General features: G+C 32.1%; 1 protein-coding gene across 1 annotated transcript in view; it reads left to right on the plus strand.

Moving 5' to 3' along the window:
• The window catches only part of LOC145938608 (calaxin-like), a 71134-nt gene that overhangs the window by 53698 nt on the left and 1696 nt on the right, over positions 1-15740 (plus strand). The window lies entirely within an intron of this gene.

Raw genomic sequence — 15740 nt, forward strand, 5'->3', positions numbered from 1 at the left:
CATTGTTTATAGAATCATTTGGTACCAAACAGACACCAGCGTACAATTTTTTTAACTTGATATACATAAAATAAGGATGCGTCGCACAGGGTCCGCGTCAAAAAAGTATCGATTTCTAATATTTTAAGACGAGCCAAAAATTCATCGATTATACATTTTAATAGTACATTGATTACAGAATCTTTTGGTACCATGCAGACACCAGCGTACAAATTTTTTAATACGATAAACATAAAATAAGGATGCGTCGCACAGGGTCCGCATCAAAAAAGTATGCATTTCTAATATTTTAAGACGAGCCAAAAATTCATCGATTATACAATTTATTAGTACATTGATTACAGAATTATTTGGTACCAAGCAGACACCAGCGTACAAATTTTTTAACTTGATAAACTTAAAATAAGGTTGCGTCTCATAGGGTAAGCGGTAAAAAAGTATGAATTTCTAATATTTTAAGACGAGCCAAAATTTCATCGATTATACATTTTAATTGTACATTGATTACAGAATCTTTTGGTACCATGCAGACACAAGCGTACAAATTTTTTAATACGATAAACATAAAATAAGGATGCGTCGTACAGGGTCCGCGTCAAAAAAGTATCGATTTCTAATATTTTAAGACGAGCCAAAAATTCATCGATTATACATTTTAATAGTACATTGATTACAGAATCTTTTGGTACCAAGCAGACAACAGCGTACAAACTTTTTCATTTGCTATACATAATTTAAGGACGCGTCGCATAGGGTCAGCGGCATAAATGTATTAATTTCTAATATTTTAAGACGAGCCAAAAATTCATCGATTATACATTATAATTGTACATTGATTACAGAATCTTTTGGTACCATGCAGACACCAGCGTACAAATTTTTTAATACGATAAACATAAAATAAGGATGCGTCGCACAGGGTCCGCGTCAAAAAAGTATCGATTTCTAATATTTTAAGACGAGCCAAAAATTCATCGATTACACATTTTAATAATACATTGATTATAGAATCATTTGGTACCAAACAGACACCAGCGTACAAATTTTTTAACTTGATATACATAAAATAAGGATGCGTCGCACAGGGTCCGCGTCAAAAAAGTATCGATTCCTAATATTTTAAGACGAGCCAAAAATTCATCGATTATACATTTTAATAGTACATTGATTACAGAATCTTTTGGTACCAAGCAGACAACAGCGTACAAACTTTTTCATTTGCTATACATAATTTAAGGATGCGTCGCATATGGTCAGCGGTAAAAAAGTATCGATTTCTAATATTTTAAGACGAGCCAAAAATTCATCGATTATACATTTTAATAGTACATTGATTACAGAATCTTTTGGTACCAAGCAGACAACAGCGTACAAACTTTTTCATTTGCTATACATAATTTAAGGATGCGTCGCATAGGATCAGCGGCATAAATGTATTAATTTCTAATATTTTAAGACGAGCCAAAAATTCATCGATTGTACATTTTAATTGTACATTGATTACAGAATCTTTTGGTACCATGCAGACACCAGCGTACAAATTTTTTAATACGATAAACATAAAATAAGGATGCGTCGCACAGGGTCCGCGTCAAAAAAGTATCGATTTCTAATATTTTAGGACGAGCCAAAAATTCATCGATTATACATTTTAATAGTACATTGATTACAGAATCTTTGGTACCAAGCAGACATCAGCGTACAAACTTTTTCATTTGCTATACATAATTTAAGGATGCGTCGCATAGGGTCAGCGGTAAAAAAGTATCGATTCTAATATTTCAAGACGAGCCAAAAATTCATCGATTATACATTTTAATAGTACATTGATTACAGAATCTTTTGGTACCAAGCAGACAACAGCGTACAAACTTTTTCATTTGCTATACATAATTTAAGGATGCGTCGCATAGGATCAGCGGCATAAATGTATTAATTTCTAATATTTTAAGACGAGCCAAAAATTCATCGATTGTACATTTTAATTGTACATTGATTACAGAATCTTTTGGTACCATGCAGACACCAGCGTACAAATTTTTTAATACGATAAACATAAAATAAGGATGCGTCGCACAGGGTCCGCGTCAAAAAAGTATCGATTTCTAATATTTTAGGACGAGCCAAAAATTCATCGATTATACATTTTAATAGTACATTGATTACAGAATCTTTGGTACCAAGCAGACATCAGCGTACAAACTTTTTCATTTGCTATACATAATTTAAGGATGCGTCGCATAGGGTCAGCGGTAAAAAAGTATCGATTCTAATATTTCAAGACGAGCCAAAAATTCATCGATTATACATTTTAATAGTACATTGATTACAGAATCTTTTGGTACCAAGCAGACAACAGCGTACAAACTTTTTCATTTGCTATACATAATTTAAGGATGCGTCGCATAGGGTCAGCGGCATAAATGTATTAATTTCTAATATTTTAAGACGAGCCAAAAATTCATCGATTATACATTTTAATTGTACATTGATTACAGAATCTTTTGGTACCATGCAGACACCAGCGTACAAATTTTTTAATACGATAAACATAAAATAAGGATGCGTCGCACAGGGTCCGCGTCAAAAAAGTATCGATTTCTAATATTTTAAGACAAGCCAAAAATTCATCGATTATACATTTTAATAGTACATTGATTACAGAATCTTTTAGTACCAAGCAGACAACAGCGTACAAACTTTTTCATTTGCTATACATAATTTAAGGATGCGTCGCATAGGGTCAGCGGTAAAAAAGTATCGATTTCTAATATTTTAAGACGAGCCAAAAATTCATCGATTGTACATTTTAATAGTACATTGAATACAGAATCTTTTGGTACTAAGCAGACAACAGCGTACAAACTTTTTCATTTGCTATACATAATTTAAGGATGCGTCGCATTGGGTCAGCGGCATAAATGTATTAATTTCTAATATTTTAAGACGAGCCAAAAAATCATCGATGATACATTTTAATTGTACATTGATTACAGAATCTTTTGGTACCATGCAGACACCAGCGTACTAATTTTTTAATACGATAAACATAAAATAAGGATGTGTCGCACAGGGTCCGCGTCAAAAAAGTATCGAATTCTAATATTTTAAGACGAGCCAAAAATTCATCGATTATACATTTTAATAGTACATTGATTACAGAATCTTTTGGTACCAAGCAGACGACAGCGTACAAACTTTTTCATTTGCTATACATAATTTAAGGATGCGTCGCATAGGGTCAGCGGCATAAATGTATTAATTTCTAATATTTTAAGACGAGCCAAAAATTCATCGATTATACATTTTAATTGTACATTGATTACAGAATCTTTTGGTACCATGCAGACACCAGCGTACAAATTTTTTAATACGATGAACATAAAATAAGGATGCGTCGCACAGGGTCCGCGTCAAAAAAGTATCGATTTCTAATATTTTAAGACGAGCCAAAAATTCATCGATTACACATTTTAATAATACATTGATTATAGAATCATTTGGTACCAAACAGACACCAGCGTACAAATTTTTTAACTTGATATACATAAAATAAGGATGCGTCGCACAGGGTCCGCGTCAAAAAAGTATCGATTCCTAATATTTTAAGACGAGCCAAAAATTCATCGATTATACATTTTAATAGTACATTGATTACAGAATCTTTTGGTACCAAGCAGACAACAGCGTACAAACTTTTTCATTTGCTATACATAATTTAAGGATGCTTCGCATAGGGTCAGCGGTAAAAAGTATCGATTTCCAATATCTTAAGACGAGCCAAAAATTCATCGATTATACATTTTAATAGTACATTGATTACAGAATCTTTTGGTACCATGCAGACACCAGCGTACAAATTTTTTAATACGATAAACATAAAATAAGGATGCGTCGCACAGGGTCCGCGTCAAAAAAGTATCGATTTCTAATATTTTAGGACGAGCCAAAAATTCATCGATTATACATTTTAATAGTACATTGATTACAGAATCTTTTAGTACCAAGCAGACAACAGCGTACAAACTTTTTCATTTGCTATACATAATTTAAGGATGCGTCGCATAGGGTCAGCGGTAAAAAAGTATCGATTTCTAATATTTTAAGACGAGCCAAAAATTCATCGATTGTACATTTTAATAGTACATTGAATACAGAATCTTTTGGTACTAAGCAGACAACAGCGTACAAACTTTTTCATTTGCTATACATAATTTAAGGATGCGTCGCATTGGGTCAGCGGCATAAATGTATTAATTTCTAATATTTTAAGACGAGCCAAAAAATCATCGATGATACATTTTAATTGTACATTGATTACAGAATCTTTTGGTACCATGCAGACACCAGCGTACTAATTTTTTAATACGATAAACATAAAATAAGGATGTGTCGCACAGGGTCCGCGTCAAAAAAGTATCGAATTCTAATATTTTAAGACGAGCCAAAAATTCATCGATTATACATTTTAATAGTACATTGATTACAGAATCTTTTGGTACCAAGCAGACGACAGCGTACAAACTTTTTCATTTGCTATACATAATTTAAGGATGCGTCGCATAGGGTCAGCGGCATAAATGTATTAATTTCTAATATTTTAAGACGAGCCAAAAATTCATCGATTATACATTTTAATTGTACATTGATTACAGAATCTTTTGGTACCATGCAGACACCAGCGTACAAATTTTTTAATACGATGAACATAAAATAAGGATGCGTCGCACAGGGTCCGCGTCAAAAAAGTATCGATTTCTAATATTTTAAGACGAGCCAAAAATTCATCGATTACACATTTTAATAATACATTGATTATAGAATCATTTGGTACCAAACAGACACCAGCGTACAAATTTTTTAACTTGATATACATAAAATAAGGATGCGTCGCACAGGGTCCGCGTCAAAAAAGTATCGATTCCTAATATTTTAAGACGAGCCAAAAATTCATCGATTATACATTTTAATAGTACATTGATTACAGAATCTTTTGGTACCAAGCAGACAACAGCGTACAAACTTTTTCATTTGCTATACATAATTTAAGGATGCTTCGCATAGGGTCAGCGGTAAAAAGTATCGATTTCCAATATCTTAAGACGAGCCAAAAATTCATCGATTATACATTTTAATAGTACATTGATTACAGAATCTTTTAGTACCAAGCAGACAACAGCGTACAAACTTTTTCATTTGCTATACATAATTTAAGGATGCGTCGCATAGGGTCAGCGGTAAAAAAGTATCGATTTCTAATATTTTAAGACGAGCCAAAAATTCATCGATTATACTTTTTAATAGTACATTGATTACAGAATCTTTTGGTACCAAGCAGACAACAGCGTACAAACTTTTTCATTTGCTATACATAATTTAAGGATGCGTCGCATAGGATCAGCGGCATAAATGTATTAATTTCTAATATTTTAAGACGAGCCAAAAATTCATCGATTGTACATTTTAATTGTACATTGATTACAGAATCTTTTGGTACCATGCAGACACCAGCGTACAAATTTTTTAATACGATAAACATAAAATAAGAATGCGTCGTACAGGGTTCGCGTCAAAAAAGTATCGATTTCTAATATTTTAAGACGAGCCAAAAATTCATCGATTATACATTTTAATAGTACATTGATTACAGAATCTTTGGTACCAAGCAGACATCAGCGTACAAACTTTTTCATTTGCTATACATAATTTAAGGATGCGTCGCATAGGGTCAGCGGCATAAATGTATTAATTTCTAATATTTTAAGACGAGCCAAAAATTCATCGATTATGCATTTTAATTGTACATTTATTACAGAATCTTTGGTACCAAGCAGACATCAGCGTACAAATTTTTTAACTTGATATACTTAAAATAAGGTTGCGTCGCATAGGGTCAGCGGTAAAAAGTATCGATTTCCAATATCTTAAGACGAGCCAAAAATTCATCGATTATACATTTTAATAGTACATTGATTACAGAATCTTTTAGTACCAAGCAGACAACAGCGTACAAACTTTTTCATTTGCTATACATAATTTAAGGATGCGTCGCATAGGGTCAGCGGTAAAAAAGTATCGATTTCTAATATTTTAAGACGAGCCAAAAATTCATCGATTGTACATTTTAATAGTACATTGATTACAGAATCTTTTGGTACTACGCAGACAACAGCGTACAAACTTTTTCATTTGCTATACATAATTTAATGATGCGTCGCATTGGGTCAGCGGCATAAATGTATTAATTTCTAATATTTTAAGACGAGCCAAAAATTCATCGATGATACATTTTAATTGTACATTGATTACAGAATCTTTTGGTACCATGCAGACACCAGCGTACAAATTTTTTAATACGATAAACATAAAATAAGGATGCGTCGCACAGGGTCCGCGTCAAAAAAGTATCGAATTCTAATAATTTAAGACGAGCCAAAAATTCATCGATTATACAATTTATTAGTACATTGATTACAGAATTATTTGGTACCAAGCAGACACCAGCGTACAAATTTTTTAACTTGATAAACATAAAATAAGGTTGCGTCTCATAGGGTCAGCGGTAAAAAAGTATGAATTTCTAATATTTTAAGACGAGCCAAAAATTCATCGATTATACATTTTAATTGTACATTGATTACAGAATCTTTTGGTACCATGCAGACACCAGCGTACAAATTTTTTAATACGATAAACATAAAATAAGGATGCGTCGTACAGGGTCCGCGTCAAAAAAGTATCGATTTCTAATATTTTAAGACGAGCCAAAAATTCATCGATTATACATTTTAATAGTACATTGATTACAGAATCTTTTGGTACCAAGCAGACAACAGCGTACAAACTTTTTCATTTGCTATACATAATTTAAGGACGCGTCGCATAGGGTCAGCGGCATAAATGTATTAATTTCTAATATTTTAAGACGAGCCAAAAATTCATCGATTGTACATTTTAATTGTACATTGATTACAGAATCTTTTGGTACCATGCAGACACCAGCGTACAAATTTTTTAATACGATAAACATAAAATAAGGATGCGTCGCACAGGGTCCGCGTCAAAAAAGTATCGATTTCTAATATTTTAAGACGAGCCAAAAATTCATCGATTATACATTTTAATAGTACATTGATTACAGAATCTTTTGGTACCAAGCAGACAACAGCGTACAAACATTTTCATTTGCTATACATAATTTAAGGATGCGTCGCATAGGGTGAGCGGCATAAATGTATTAATTTCTAATATTTTAAGACGAGCCAAAAATTCATCGATTATACATTTTAATTGTACATTGATTACAGAATCTTTTGGTACCATGCAGACACCAGCGTACAAATTTTTTAATACGATAAACATAAAATAAGGATGCGTCGCACAGGGTCCGCGTCAAAAAAGTATCGATTTCTACTATTTTAAGGCTAGCCAAAAATTCATCAATTATACAATTTATTAGTACATTGATTACAGAATTATTTGGTACCAAGCAGACACCAGCGTACAAATTTTTTAACTTGATAAACATAAAATATGGTTGCGTCTCATAGGGTCAGCGGTAAAAAAGTATGAATTTCTAATATTTTAAGACGAGCCAAAAATTCATCGATTATACATTTTAATTGTACATTGATTACAGAATCTTTTGGTACCATGCAGACACCAGCGTACAAATTTTTTAATACGATAAACATAAAATAAGAATGCGTCGTACAGGGTCCGCGTCAAAAAAGTATCGATTTCTAATATTTTAAGACGAGCCAAAAATTCATCGATTATACATTTTAATAGTACATTGATTACAGAATCTTTTGGTACCAAGCAGACAACAGCGTACAAACTTTTTCATTTGCTATACATAATTTAAGGATGCGTCGCATAGGGTCAGCTGCATAAATGTATTAATTTCTAATATTTTAAGACGAGCCAAAAATTCATCGATTATACAATTTATTAGTACATTGATTACAGAATTATTTGGTACCAAGCAGACACCAGCGTACAAATTTTTTAACTTGATAAACATAAAATAAGGTTGCGTCGCATAGGGTCAGCGGCAGAAATGTATTAATTTCTAATATTTTAAGACGAGCCAAAAATTCATCGATTGTACATTTTAATTGTACATTGATTACAGAATCTTTTGGTACCATGCAGACACCAGCGTACAAATTTTTTAATACGATAAACATAATATAAGGATGCGTCGCACAGGGTCCGCGTCAAAAAAGTATCGATTCCTAATATTTTAAGACGAGTCAAAAATTCATCGATTATACATTTTAATAGTACATTGATTACAGAATCTTTTGGTACCAAGCAGACAACAGCGTACAAACTTTTTCATTTGCTATACATAATTTAAGGATGCGTCGCATTGGGTCAGCGGCATAAATGTATTAATTTCTAATATTTTAAGACGAGCCAAAAATTCATCGATGATACATTTTAATTGTACATTGATTACAGAATCTTTTAGTACCAAGCAGACAACAGCGTACAAACTTTTTCATTTGCTATACATAATTTAAGGATGCGTCGCATTGGTTCAGCGGTAAAGAAGTATCGATTTCTAATATTTTAAGACGAGCCAAAAATTCATCGATTGTACATTTTAATAGTACATTGATTACAGAATCTTTTGGTACTAAGCAGACAACAGCGTACAAACTTTTTCATTTGCTATACATAATTTAAGGATGCGTCGCATTGGGTCAGCGGCATAAATGTATTAATTTCTAATATTTTAAGACGAGCCAAAAATTCATCGATGATACATTTTAATTGTACATTGATTACAGAATCTTTTGGTACCATGCAGACACCAGCGTACTAATTTTTTAATACGATAAACTTAAAATAAGGATGCGTCGCACAGGGTCCGCGTCAAAAAAGTATCGAATTCTAATATTTTAAGACGAGCCAAAAATTCATCGATTATACATTTTAATAGTACATTGATTACAGAATCTTTTGGTACCAAGCAGACAACAGCGTACAAACTTTTTCATTTGCTATACATAATTTAAGGATGCGTCGCATAGGGTCAGCGGCATAAATGTATTAATTTCTAATATTTTAAGACGAGCCAAAAATTCATCGATTATACATTTTAATTGTACATTGATTACAGAATCTTTTGGTACCATGCAGACACCTGAGTACAAATTTTTTAATACGATAAACATAAAATAAGGATGCGTCGCACAGGGTCCGCGTCAAAAAAGTATCGATTTCTAATATTTTAAGACGAGCCAAAAATTCATCGATTACACATTTTAATAATACATTGATTACAGAATCTTTTGGTACCAAGCAGACAACAGCGTACAAACTTTTTCATTTGCTATACATAATTTAAGGATGCGTCGCATAGGGTCAGCGGTAAAAAAGTATCGATTTCTAATATTTTAAGACGAGCCAAAAATTCATCGATTATACATTTTAATAGTCCATTGATTACAGAATCTTTTGGTACCATGCAGACACCAGCGTACTAATTTTTTAATACGATAAACATAAAATAATGATGCGTCGCACAGGGTCCGCGTCAAAAAAGTATCGATTCCTAATATTTTAAGACGAGCCAAAAATTCATCGATTATACATTTTAATAGTACATTGATTACAGAATCTTTTGGTACCAAGCAGACAACAGCGTACAAACTTTTTCATTTGCTATACATAATTTAAGGATGCGTCGCATAGGGTCAGCGGTAAAAAAGTATCGATTTCTAATATTTTAAGACGAGCCAAAAATTCATCGATTATACATTTTAATAGTACATTGATTACAGAATCTTTTGGTACCAAGCAGACAACAGCGTACAAACTTTTTCATTTGCTATACATAATTTAAGGATGCGTCGCATAGGGTCAGCGGCATAAATGTATTAATTTCTAATATTTTAAGACGAGCCAAAAATTCATCGATTTTACATTTTAATTGTACATTGATTACAGAATCTTTTGGTACCATGCAGACACCAGCGTACAAATTTTTTAATACGATAAACATAAAATAAGGATGCGTCGCACAGGGTCCGCGTCAAAAAAATATCGATTTCTAATATTTTAAGACGAGCCAAAAATTCATCGATTATACATTTTAATAGTACATTGATTACAGAATCTTTTGGTACCAAGCAGACAACAGCGTACAAACTTTTGCATTTGCTATACATAATTTAAGGATGCGTCGCATAGGGTCAGCGGCATAAATGTATTATTTTCTAATATTTTAAGACGAGCCAAAAATTCATCGATTATGCATTTTAATTGTACATTGATTACAGAATCTTTTGGTACCATGCAGACACCAGCGTACTAATTTTTTAATACGATTAACATAAAATAAGGATGCGTCGCACAGGGTCCGCATCAAAAAAGTATCGAATTCTAATATTTTAAGACGAGCCAAAAATTCATCGATTATACATTTTAATAGTACATTGATTACAGAATCTTTTGGTACCAAGCAGACAACAGCGTACAAACTTTTTCATTTGCTATACATAATTTAAGGATGCGTCGCATAGGGTCAGCGGCATAAATGTATTAATTTCTAATATTTTAAGACGAGCCAAAAATTCATCGATTGTACATTTTAATTGTACATTGATTACAAAATCTTTTGGTACCATGCAGACACCAGCGTACAAATTTTTTAATACGATAAACATAAAATAATAATGCGTCGCACAGGGTCCGCGTCAAAAAAGTATCGATTCCTAATATTTTATGACGAGCCAAAAATTCATCGATTATACATTTTAATAGTACATTGATTACAGAATCTTTTGGTACCAAGCAGACAACAGCGTACAAACTTTTTCATTTGCTATACATAATTTAAGGATGCGTCGCATAGGGTCAGCGGTAAAAAAGTATCGATTTCTAATATTTTAAGACGAGCCAAAAATTCATCGATTATACATTTTAAAGTACATTGATTACAGAATCTTTTGGTACCAAGCAGACAACAGCGTACAAACTTTTTCATTTGCTATACATAATTTAAGGATGCGTCGCATAGGGTGAGCGGCATAAATGTATTAATTTCTAATATTTTAAGACGAGCCAAAAATTCATCGATTATACATTTTAATTGTACATTGATTACAGAATCTTTTGGTACCATGCAGACACCAGCGTACAAATTTTTTAATACGATAAACATAAAATAAGGTTGCGTCGCACAGTGTCCGTGTCAAAAAAGTATCGATTTCTAATATTTTAAGACGAGCCAAAAATTCATCGATTATACATTTTAATAGTACATTGATTACAGAATCTTTTGGTACCAAGCAGACAACAGCGTACAAAAATTTTTTCATTTGCTATACATAATTTAAGGATGCGTCGCATAGGGTCAGAGGCATAAATGTATTAATTTCTAATATTTTAAGACGAGCCAAAAATTCATCGATTATACATTTTAATTGTACATTGATTACAGAATCTTTTGGTACCATGCAGACACCAGCGTACAAATTTTATAATACGATAAACATAAAATAATTATCCGTCGCACAGGGTCCGCGTCAAAAAAGTATCGATTTCTAATATTTTAAGACGAGCCAAAAATTCATCGATTATACATTTTAATAGTACATTGATTACAGAATCTTTGGTACCAAGCAGACATCAGCGTACAAACTTTTTCATTTGCTATACATAATTTAAGGATGCGTCGCATAGGGTCAGCGGCATAAATGTATTAATTTCTAATATTTTAAGACGAGCCAAAAATTCATCGATTATACATTTTAATAGTACATTGATTATAGAATCATTTGGTACCAAACAGACACCAGCGTACAAATTTTTTAACTTGATATACATAAAATAAGGTTGCGTCGCATAGGGTCAGCGGTAAATAGTATCGATTTCCAATATCTTAAGACGAGCCAAAAATTCATCGATTATACATTTTAATAGTACATTGATTACAGAATCTTTTGGTACCATGCAGACACCAGCGTACAAATTTTTTAATACGATAAATATAAAATAAGGATGCGTCGCACAGGTTCCGCGTCAAAAAAGTATCAATTTCTACTATTTTGAGGCTAGCCAAAAATTCATCGATTATACATTTTATTAGTACATTGATTACAGAATTATTTGGTACCAAGCAGACACCAGCGTACAAATTTTTTAACTTGATATACATAAAATAAGATTGTGTTGCATAGGGTTAGCGGTAAATAAGTATCGATTTCTAATATTTTAAGACGAGCCAAAAATTCATCGATTATACATTTTAATAGTACATTGATTACAGAATCTTTTGGTACCAAGCAGACACCAGCGTACAAATTTTTTAATACGATAAACATAAAATAAGGATGCGTCGCACAGGGTCCGCGTCAAAAAAGTATCGATTTCTAATATTTTAAGACGAGCCAAAAATTCATCGATTATACATTTTAATAGTACATTGATTACAGAATCTTTTGGTACCAAGCAGACAACAGCGTACAAACTTTTTCATTTGCTATACATAATTTAAGGATGCGTCGCATAGGGTCAGCGGTAAAAAAGTATCGATTTCTAATATTTTAAGACGAGCCAAAAATTCATCGATTATACATTTTAATAGTACATTGATTACAGAATCTTTTGGTACCAAGCAGACAACAGCGTACAAACTTTTTCATTTGCTATACACAAATTAAGGATGCGTCGCTTAGGGTCAGCGGCATAAATGTATTAATTTCTAATATTCTAAGACGAGCCAAAAATTCATCGATTATACATTTTAATTGTACATTGATTACAGAATCTTTTGGTACCATGCAGACACCAGCGTACAAATTTTTTAATACGATAAACATAAAATAAGTATGCGTCGCACAGGGTACGCGTCAAAAAAGTATCGATTTCTAATATTTTAAGACGAGCCAAAAATTCATCGATTATACATTTTAATAGTACATTGATTACAGAATCTTTTGGTACCATGCAGACACCAGCGTACAAATTTTTTAATATGATATACATAAAATAGGGATGCGTCGCATAGGGTCAGCGGCAAAAATGTATCAATTTCTAATATTTTAAGACGAGCCAAAATTTCATCGATTATACATTTTAATAGTACATTGATTACAGAATCATTTGGTGCCAAACAGACACCAGCGTACAAATGTTTTAACTTTATATACATAGAATAAGATTGCGTCGCATAGGGTCAACTGGAAAAAAGTATCGATTTCTAATATTTTAATGCGATCCAAAAATTCATCGTATATATATTTCAATAGTGTATTGTTTGCATATTATCTTTATGCCATAAGCATACCAGCGTACTACCTTTTTGGTCTAATATACGTTATATAAATCTGCGCCGTATGGGATTTGCGGCTTAAAAATTTTAATTTTCGATATTTCAAAACGTGCAAAAAATTAATCTTATATACATTTTAACAGTACATTGTCTGCACATTATTACGAATTATGAGTGACTGCATGCATATATCGCGGTAATATATGTCGAAACTCATTTCTACTGCGCATTCGGAATTCGAATTATATCAAGATTATCGAGAAGTGTCGGACGAAATATATTTGTGACTCTAATTAAGAAAATAATTTTTGTTTTAAAAATTATATCTACGAAACCTTAATTGTATATTTGTATTCATGTCTCACTTCTATTCTTATCTTAATAAATATACTACTTCTTAATTAAATAAATATATTAGAAAATATTAATATAGTAAGGTAATTAAATTTTAAAATAGTAATATGTTATAAAAATTAAAATAGGAATATATTGTAAATAATATGTTGTAATATCTTATCCTCGATTAATATTTTTGTTACAGAAATCAGGTGATTAAAACGTAAAATTGCTAATTAATTTTTAAAATAAGAATATGTTATAACATTTAAAATAATAATATGTTTTAAATAATGTATTATAATTCCTTAAATTCGATTAATATTTATAACAGCTATCAGTTGATTTCTGTCAAAAAATATTAATCGCACAGATAAGGCATTATAACATATTATTTATAACATTATTATATTAAATTTTATAACATATTTTTATGTTAAAATTGAATTAGCAATGTAATGCTTTAATCATCTGATTTCTATCAAAAAATATTAACCAAGTTTAAACAAACTTTATATAAAAATATCATTTTTTTTATATATAAAATCGAGAAATGGCGCGCGCGCAGCGCCCGCTTGTGTTGTCTGGTGATATATAAAGTGCGTGTTATTTTTTATTGTTTTTGACTCGCATTTATGATTTTATGTTAATGATGAAATGATTGCGCGACGAAAAGGCTAATCGTAGTGAGAAATTGTTGACTCGTACTACTTAGGGCCGGTTGTTCCAATTTCTTGGTAAGTTTTACCCGACAGGTAGCATATCTTCGTCTCTTTTTTAAAACTTATTTGAAAAGAGACGAAAATATGCTACCTGTTGGGTAAATCTTACCAAGAGGTTGGAACAATCGGCCCTTAATCTATCTACATTCTTACTTTGCGCATAATAAAATTATGATATATAAAGTGCGTGTTATTTTTTATTGTTTTTGACTCGCATTTATGATTTTATGTTAATGATAAAATGTATCAATTTATTATTTTAATCTTTAACAGAGAACAAGAAAAATAGAAAAATGTAAGATGTGATTGCCAGTCGAATTTTAAAAACAAGGTTAAGAGTATTTTATTGACCAACACTGGCTAAAGCAATAATTCTTTTATTACGACGTTTCGACCCTAAATTGGGTCCTCTTCAGGCTATTCTTTCATGTAACGTGGTAAACCCTATACGGCATTGTTGTTATGTTAGAATGTGAGTTGAAATTGACAGAATCATAGTCAGTATCAAACTCCTAGTTTGATACTGACTATGATTCTGTCAATTTCAACTCACATTCTAACATAACATCATGTGCGTATAGGGTTTACCACGTTACATGAAAGAATAGCCTGAAGAGGACCCAATTTAGGGTCGAAACGTCGTAATAAAAGAATTATTGCTTTAGCCAGTGTTGGTCAATAAAATACTCTTAACCTTGTTGTTAAGAAAAATAGAGTTTTCTATAAGAATCTTTCCATCAAAATATCAGATCCCCCACGCTGCACGTCTCGCGCGAGACTGACCGCAAGACTCTGAGCAGCGGTATCGCCAAACGCAGCCTATACGTCCGCCACGCTGCGCGTCTCGCGCGAGACTGAATCTCGAGTCGAGACATTGCGATTGCGAGACTGATCGTCAGTCTCGCGCGAGACGCGCAGCGTGGCGGACGTATGGGCTGCGCTTGGCGATACCGCTGCTCAGAGTCTTGTGGTCAGTCTCGCGCGAGACGTGCAGCGAGGTAATTGTGTACAGACGCACGAATCTAATGGGAGCGCAGATATTTTTATCGAAAGATTCTTGCAGAAAATTCTATTTTTTTTATCTTTGTTAAAGATTTAAATAATAAATTTTTATGCATTGCATAATTAATTCACATATTTTCATGCATGTATTTGCAATCAACGCATAAAAATTATATTAATTATTTATTAATTAATTATGCAATACAATAAAAATTTAGTATTTATATCTTGAACAGAAAGTGCGAACAAAAAAATAGAATTTTCTACAAGAATCGTTTGATAATCGAGATAATCACAACATTGAGACTAATTACGATTATATTGACGAAAATATTTATTAATATTTTTTGATAGAAATTAGCTACTTCAAACTCGGTTATTATTTTTGA

This window comes from Prenolepis imparis, unplaced genomic scaffold (assembly GCF_030444845.1).
Source record: "Prenolepis imparis isolate NDT839.2.m4 unplaced genomic scaffold, iyPreImpa1.0 SCAF_7, whole genome shotgun sequence".
NCBI lineage: Eukaryota > Metazoa > Arthropoda > Insecta > Hymenoptera > Formicidae > Prenolepis > Prenolepis imparis.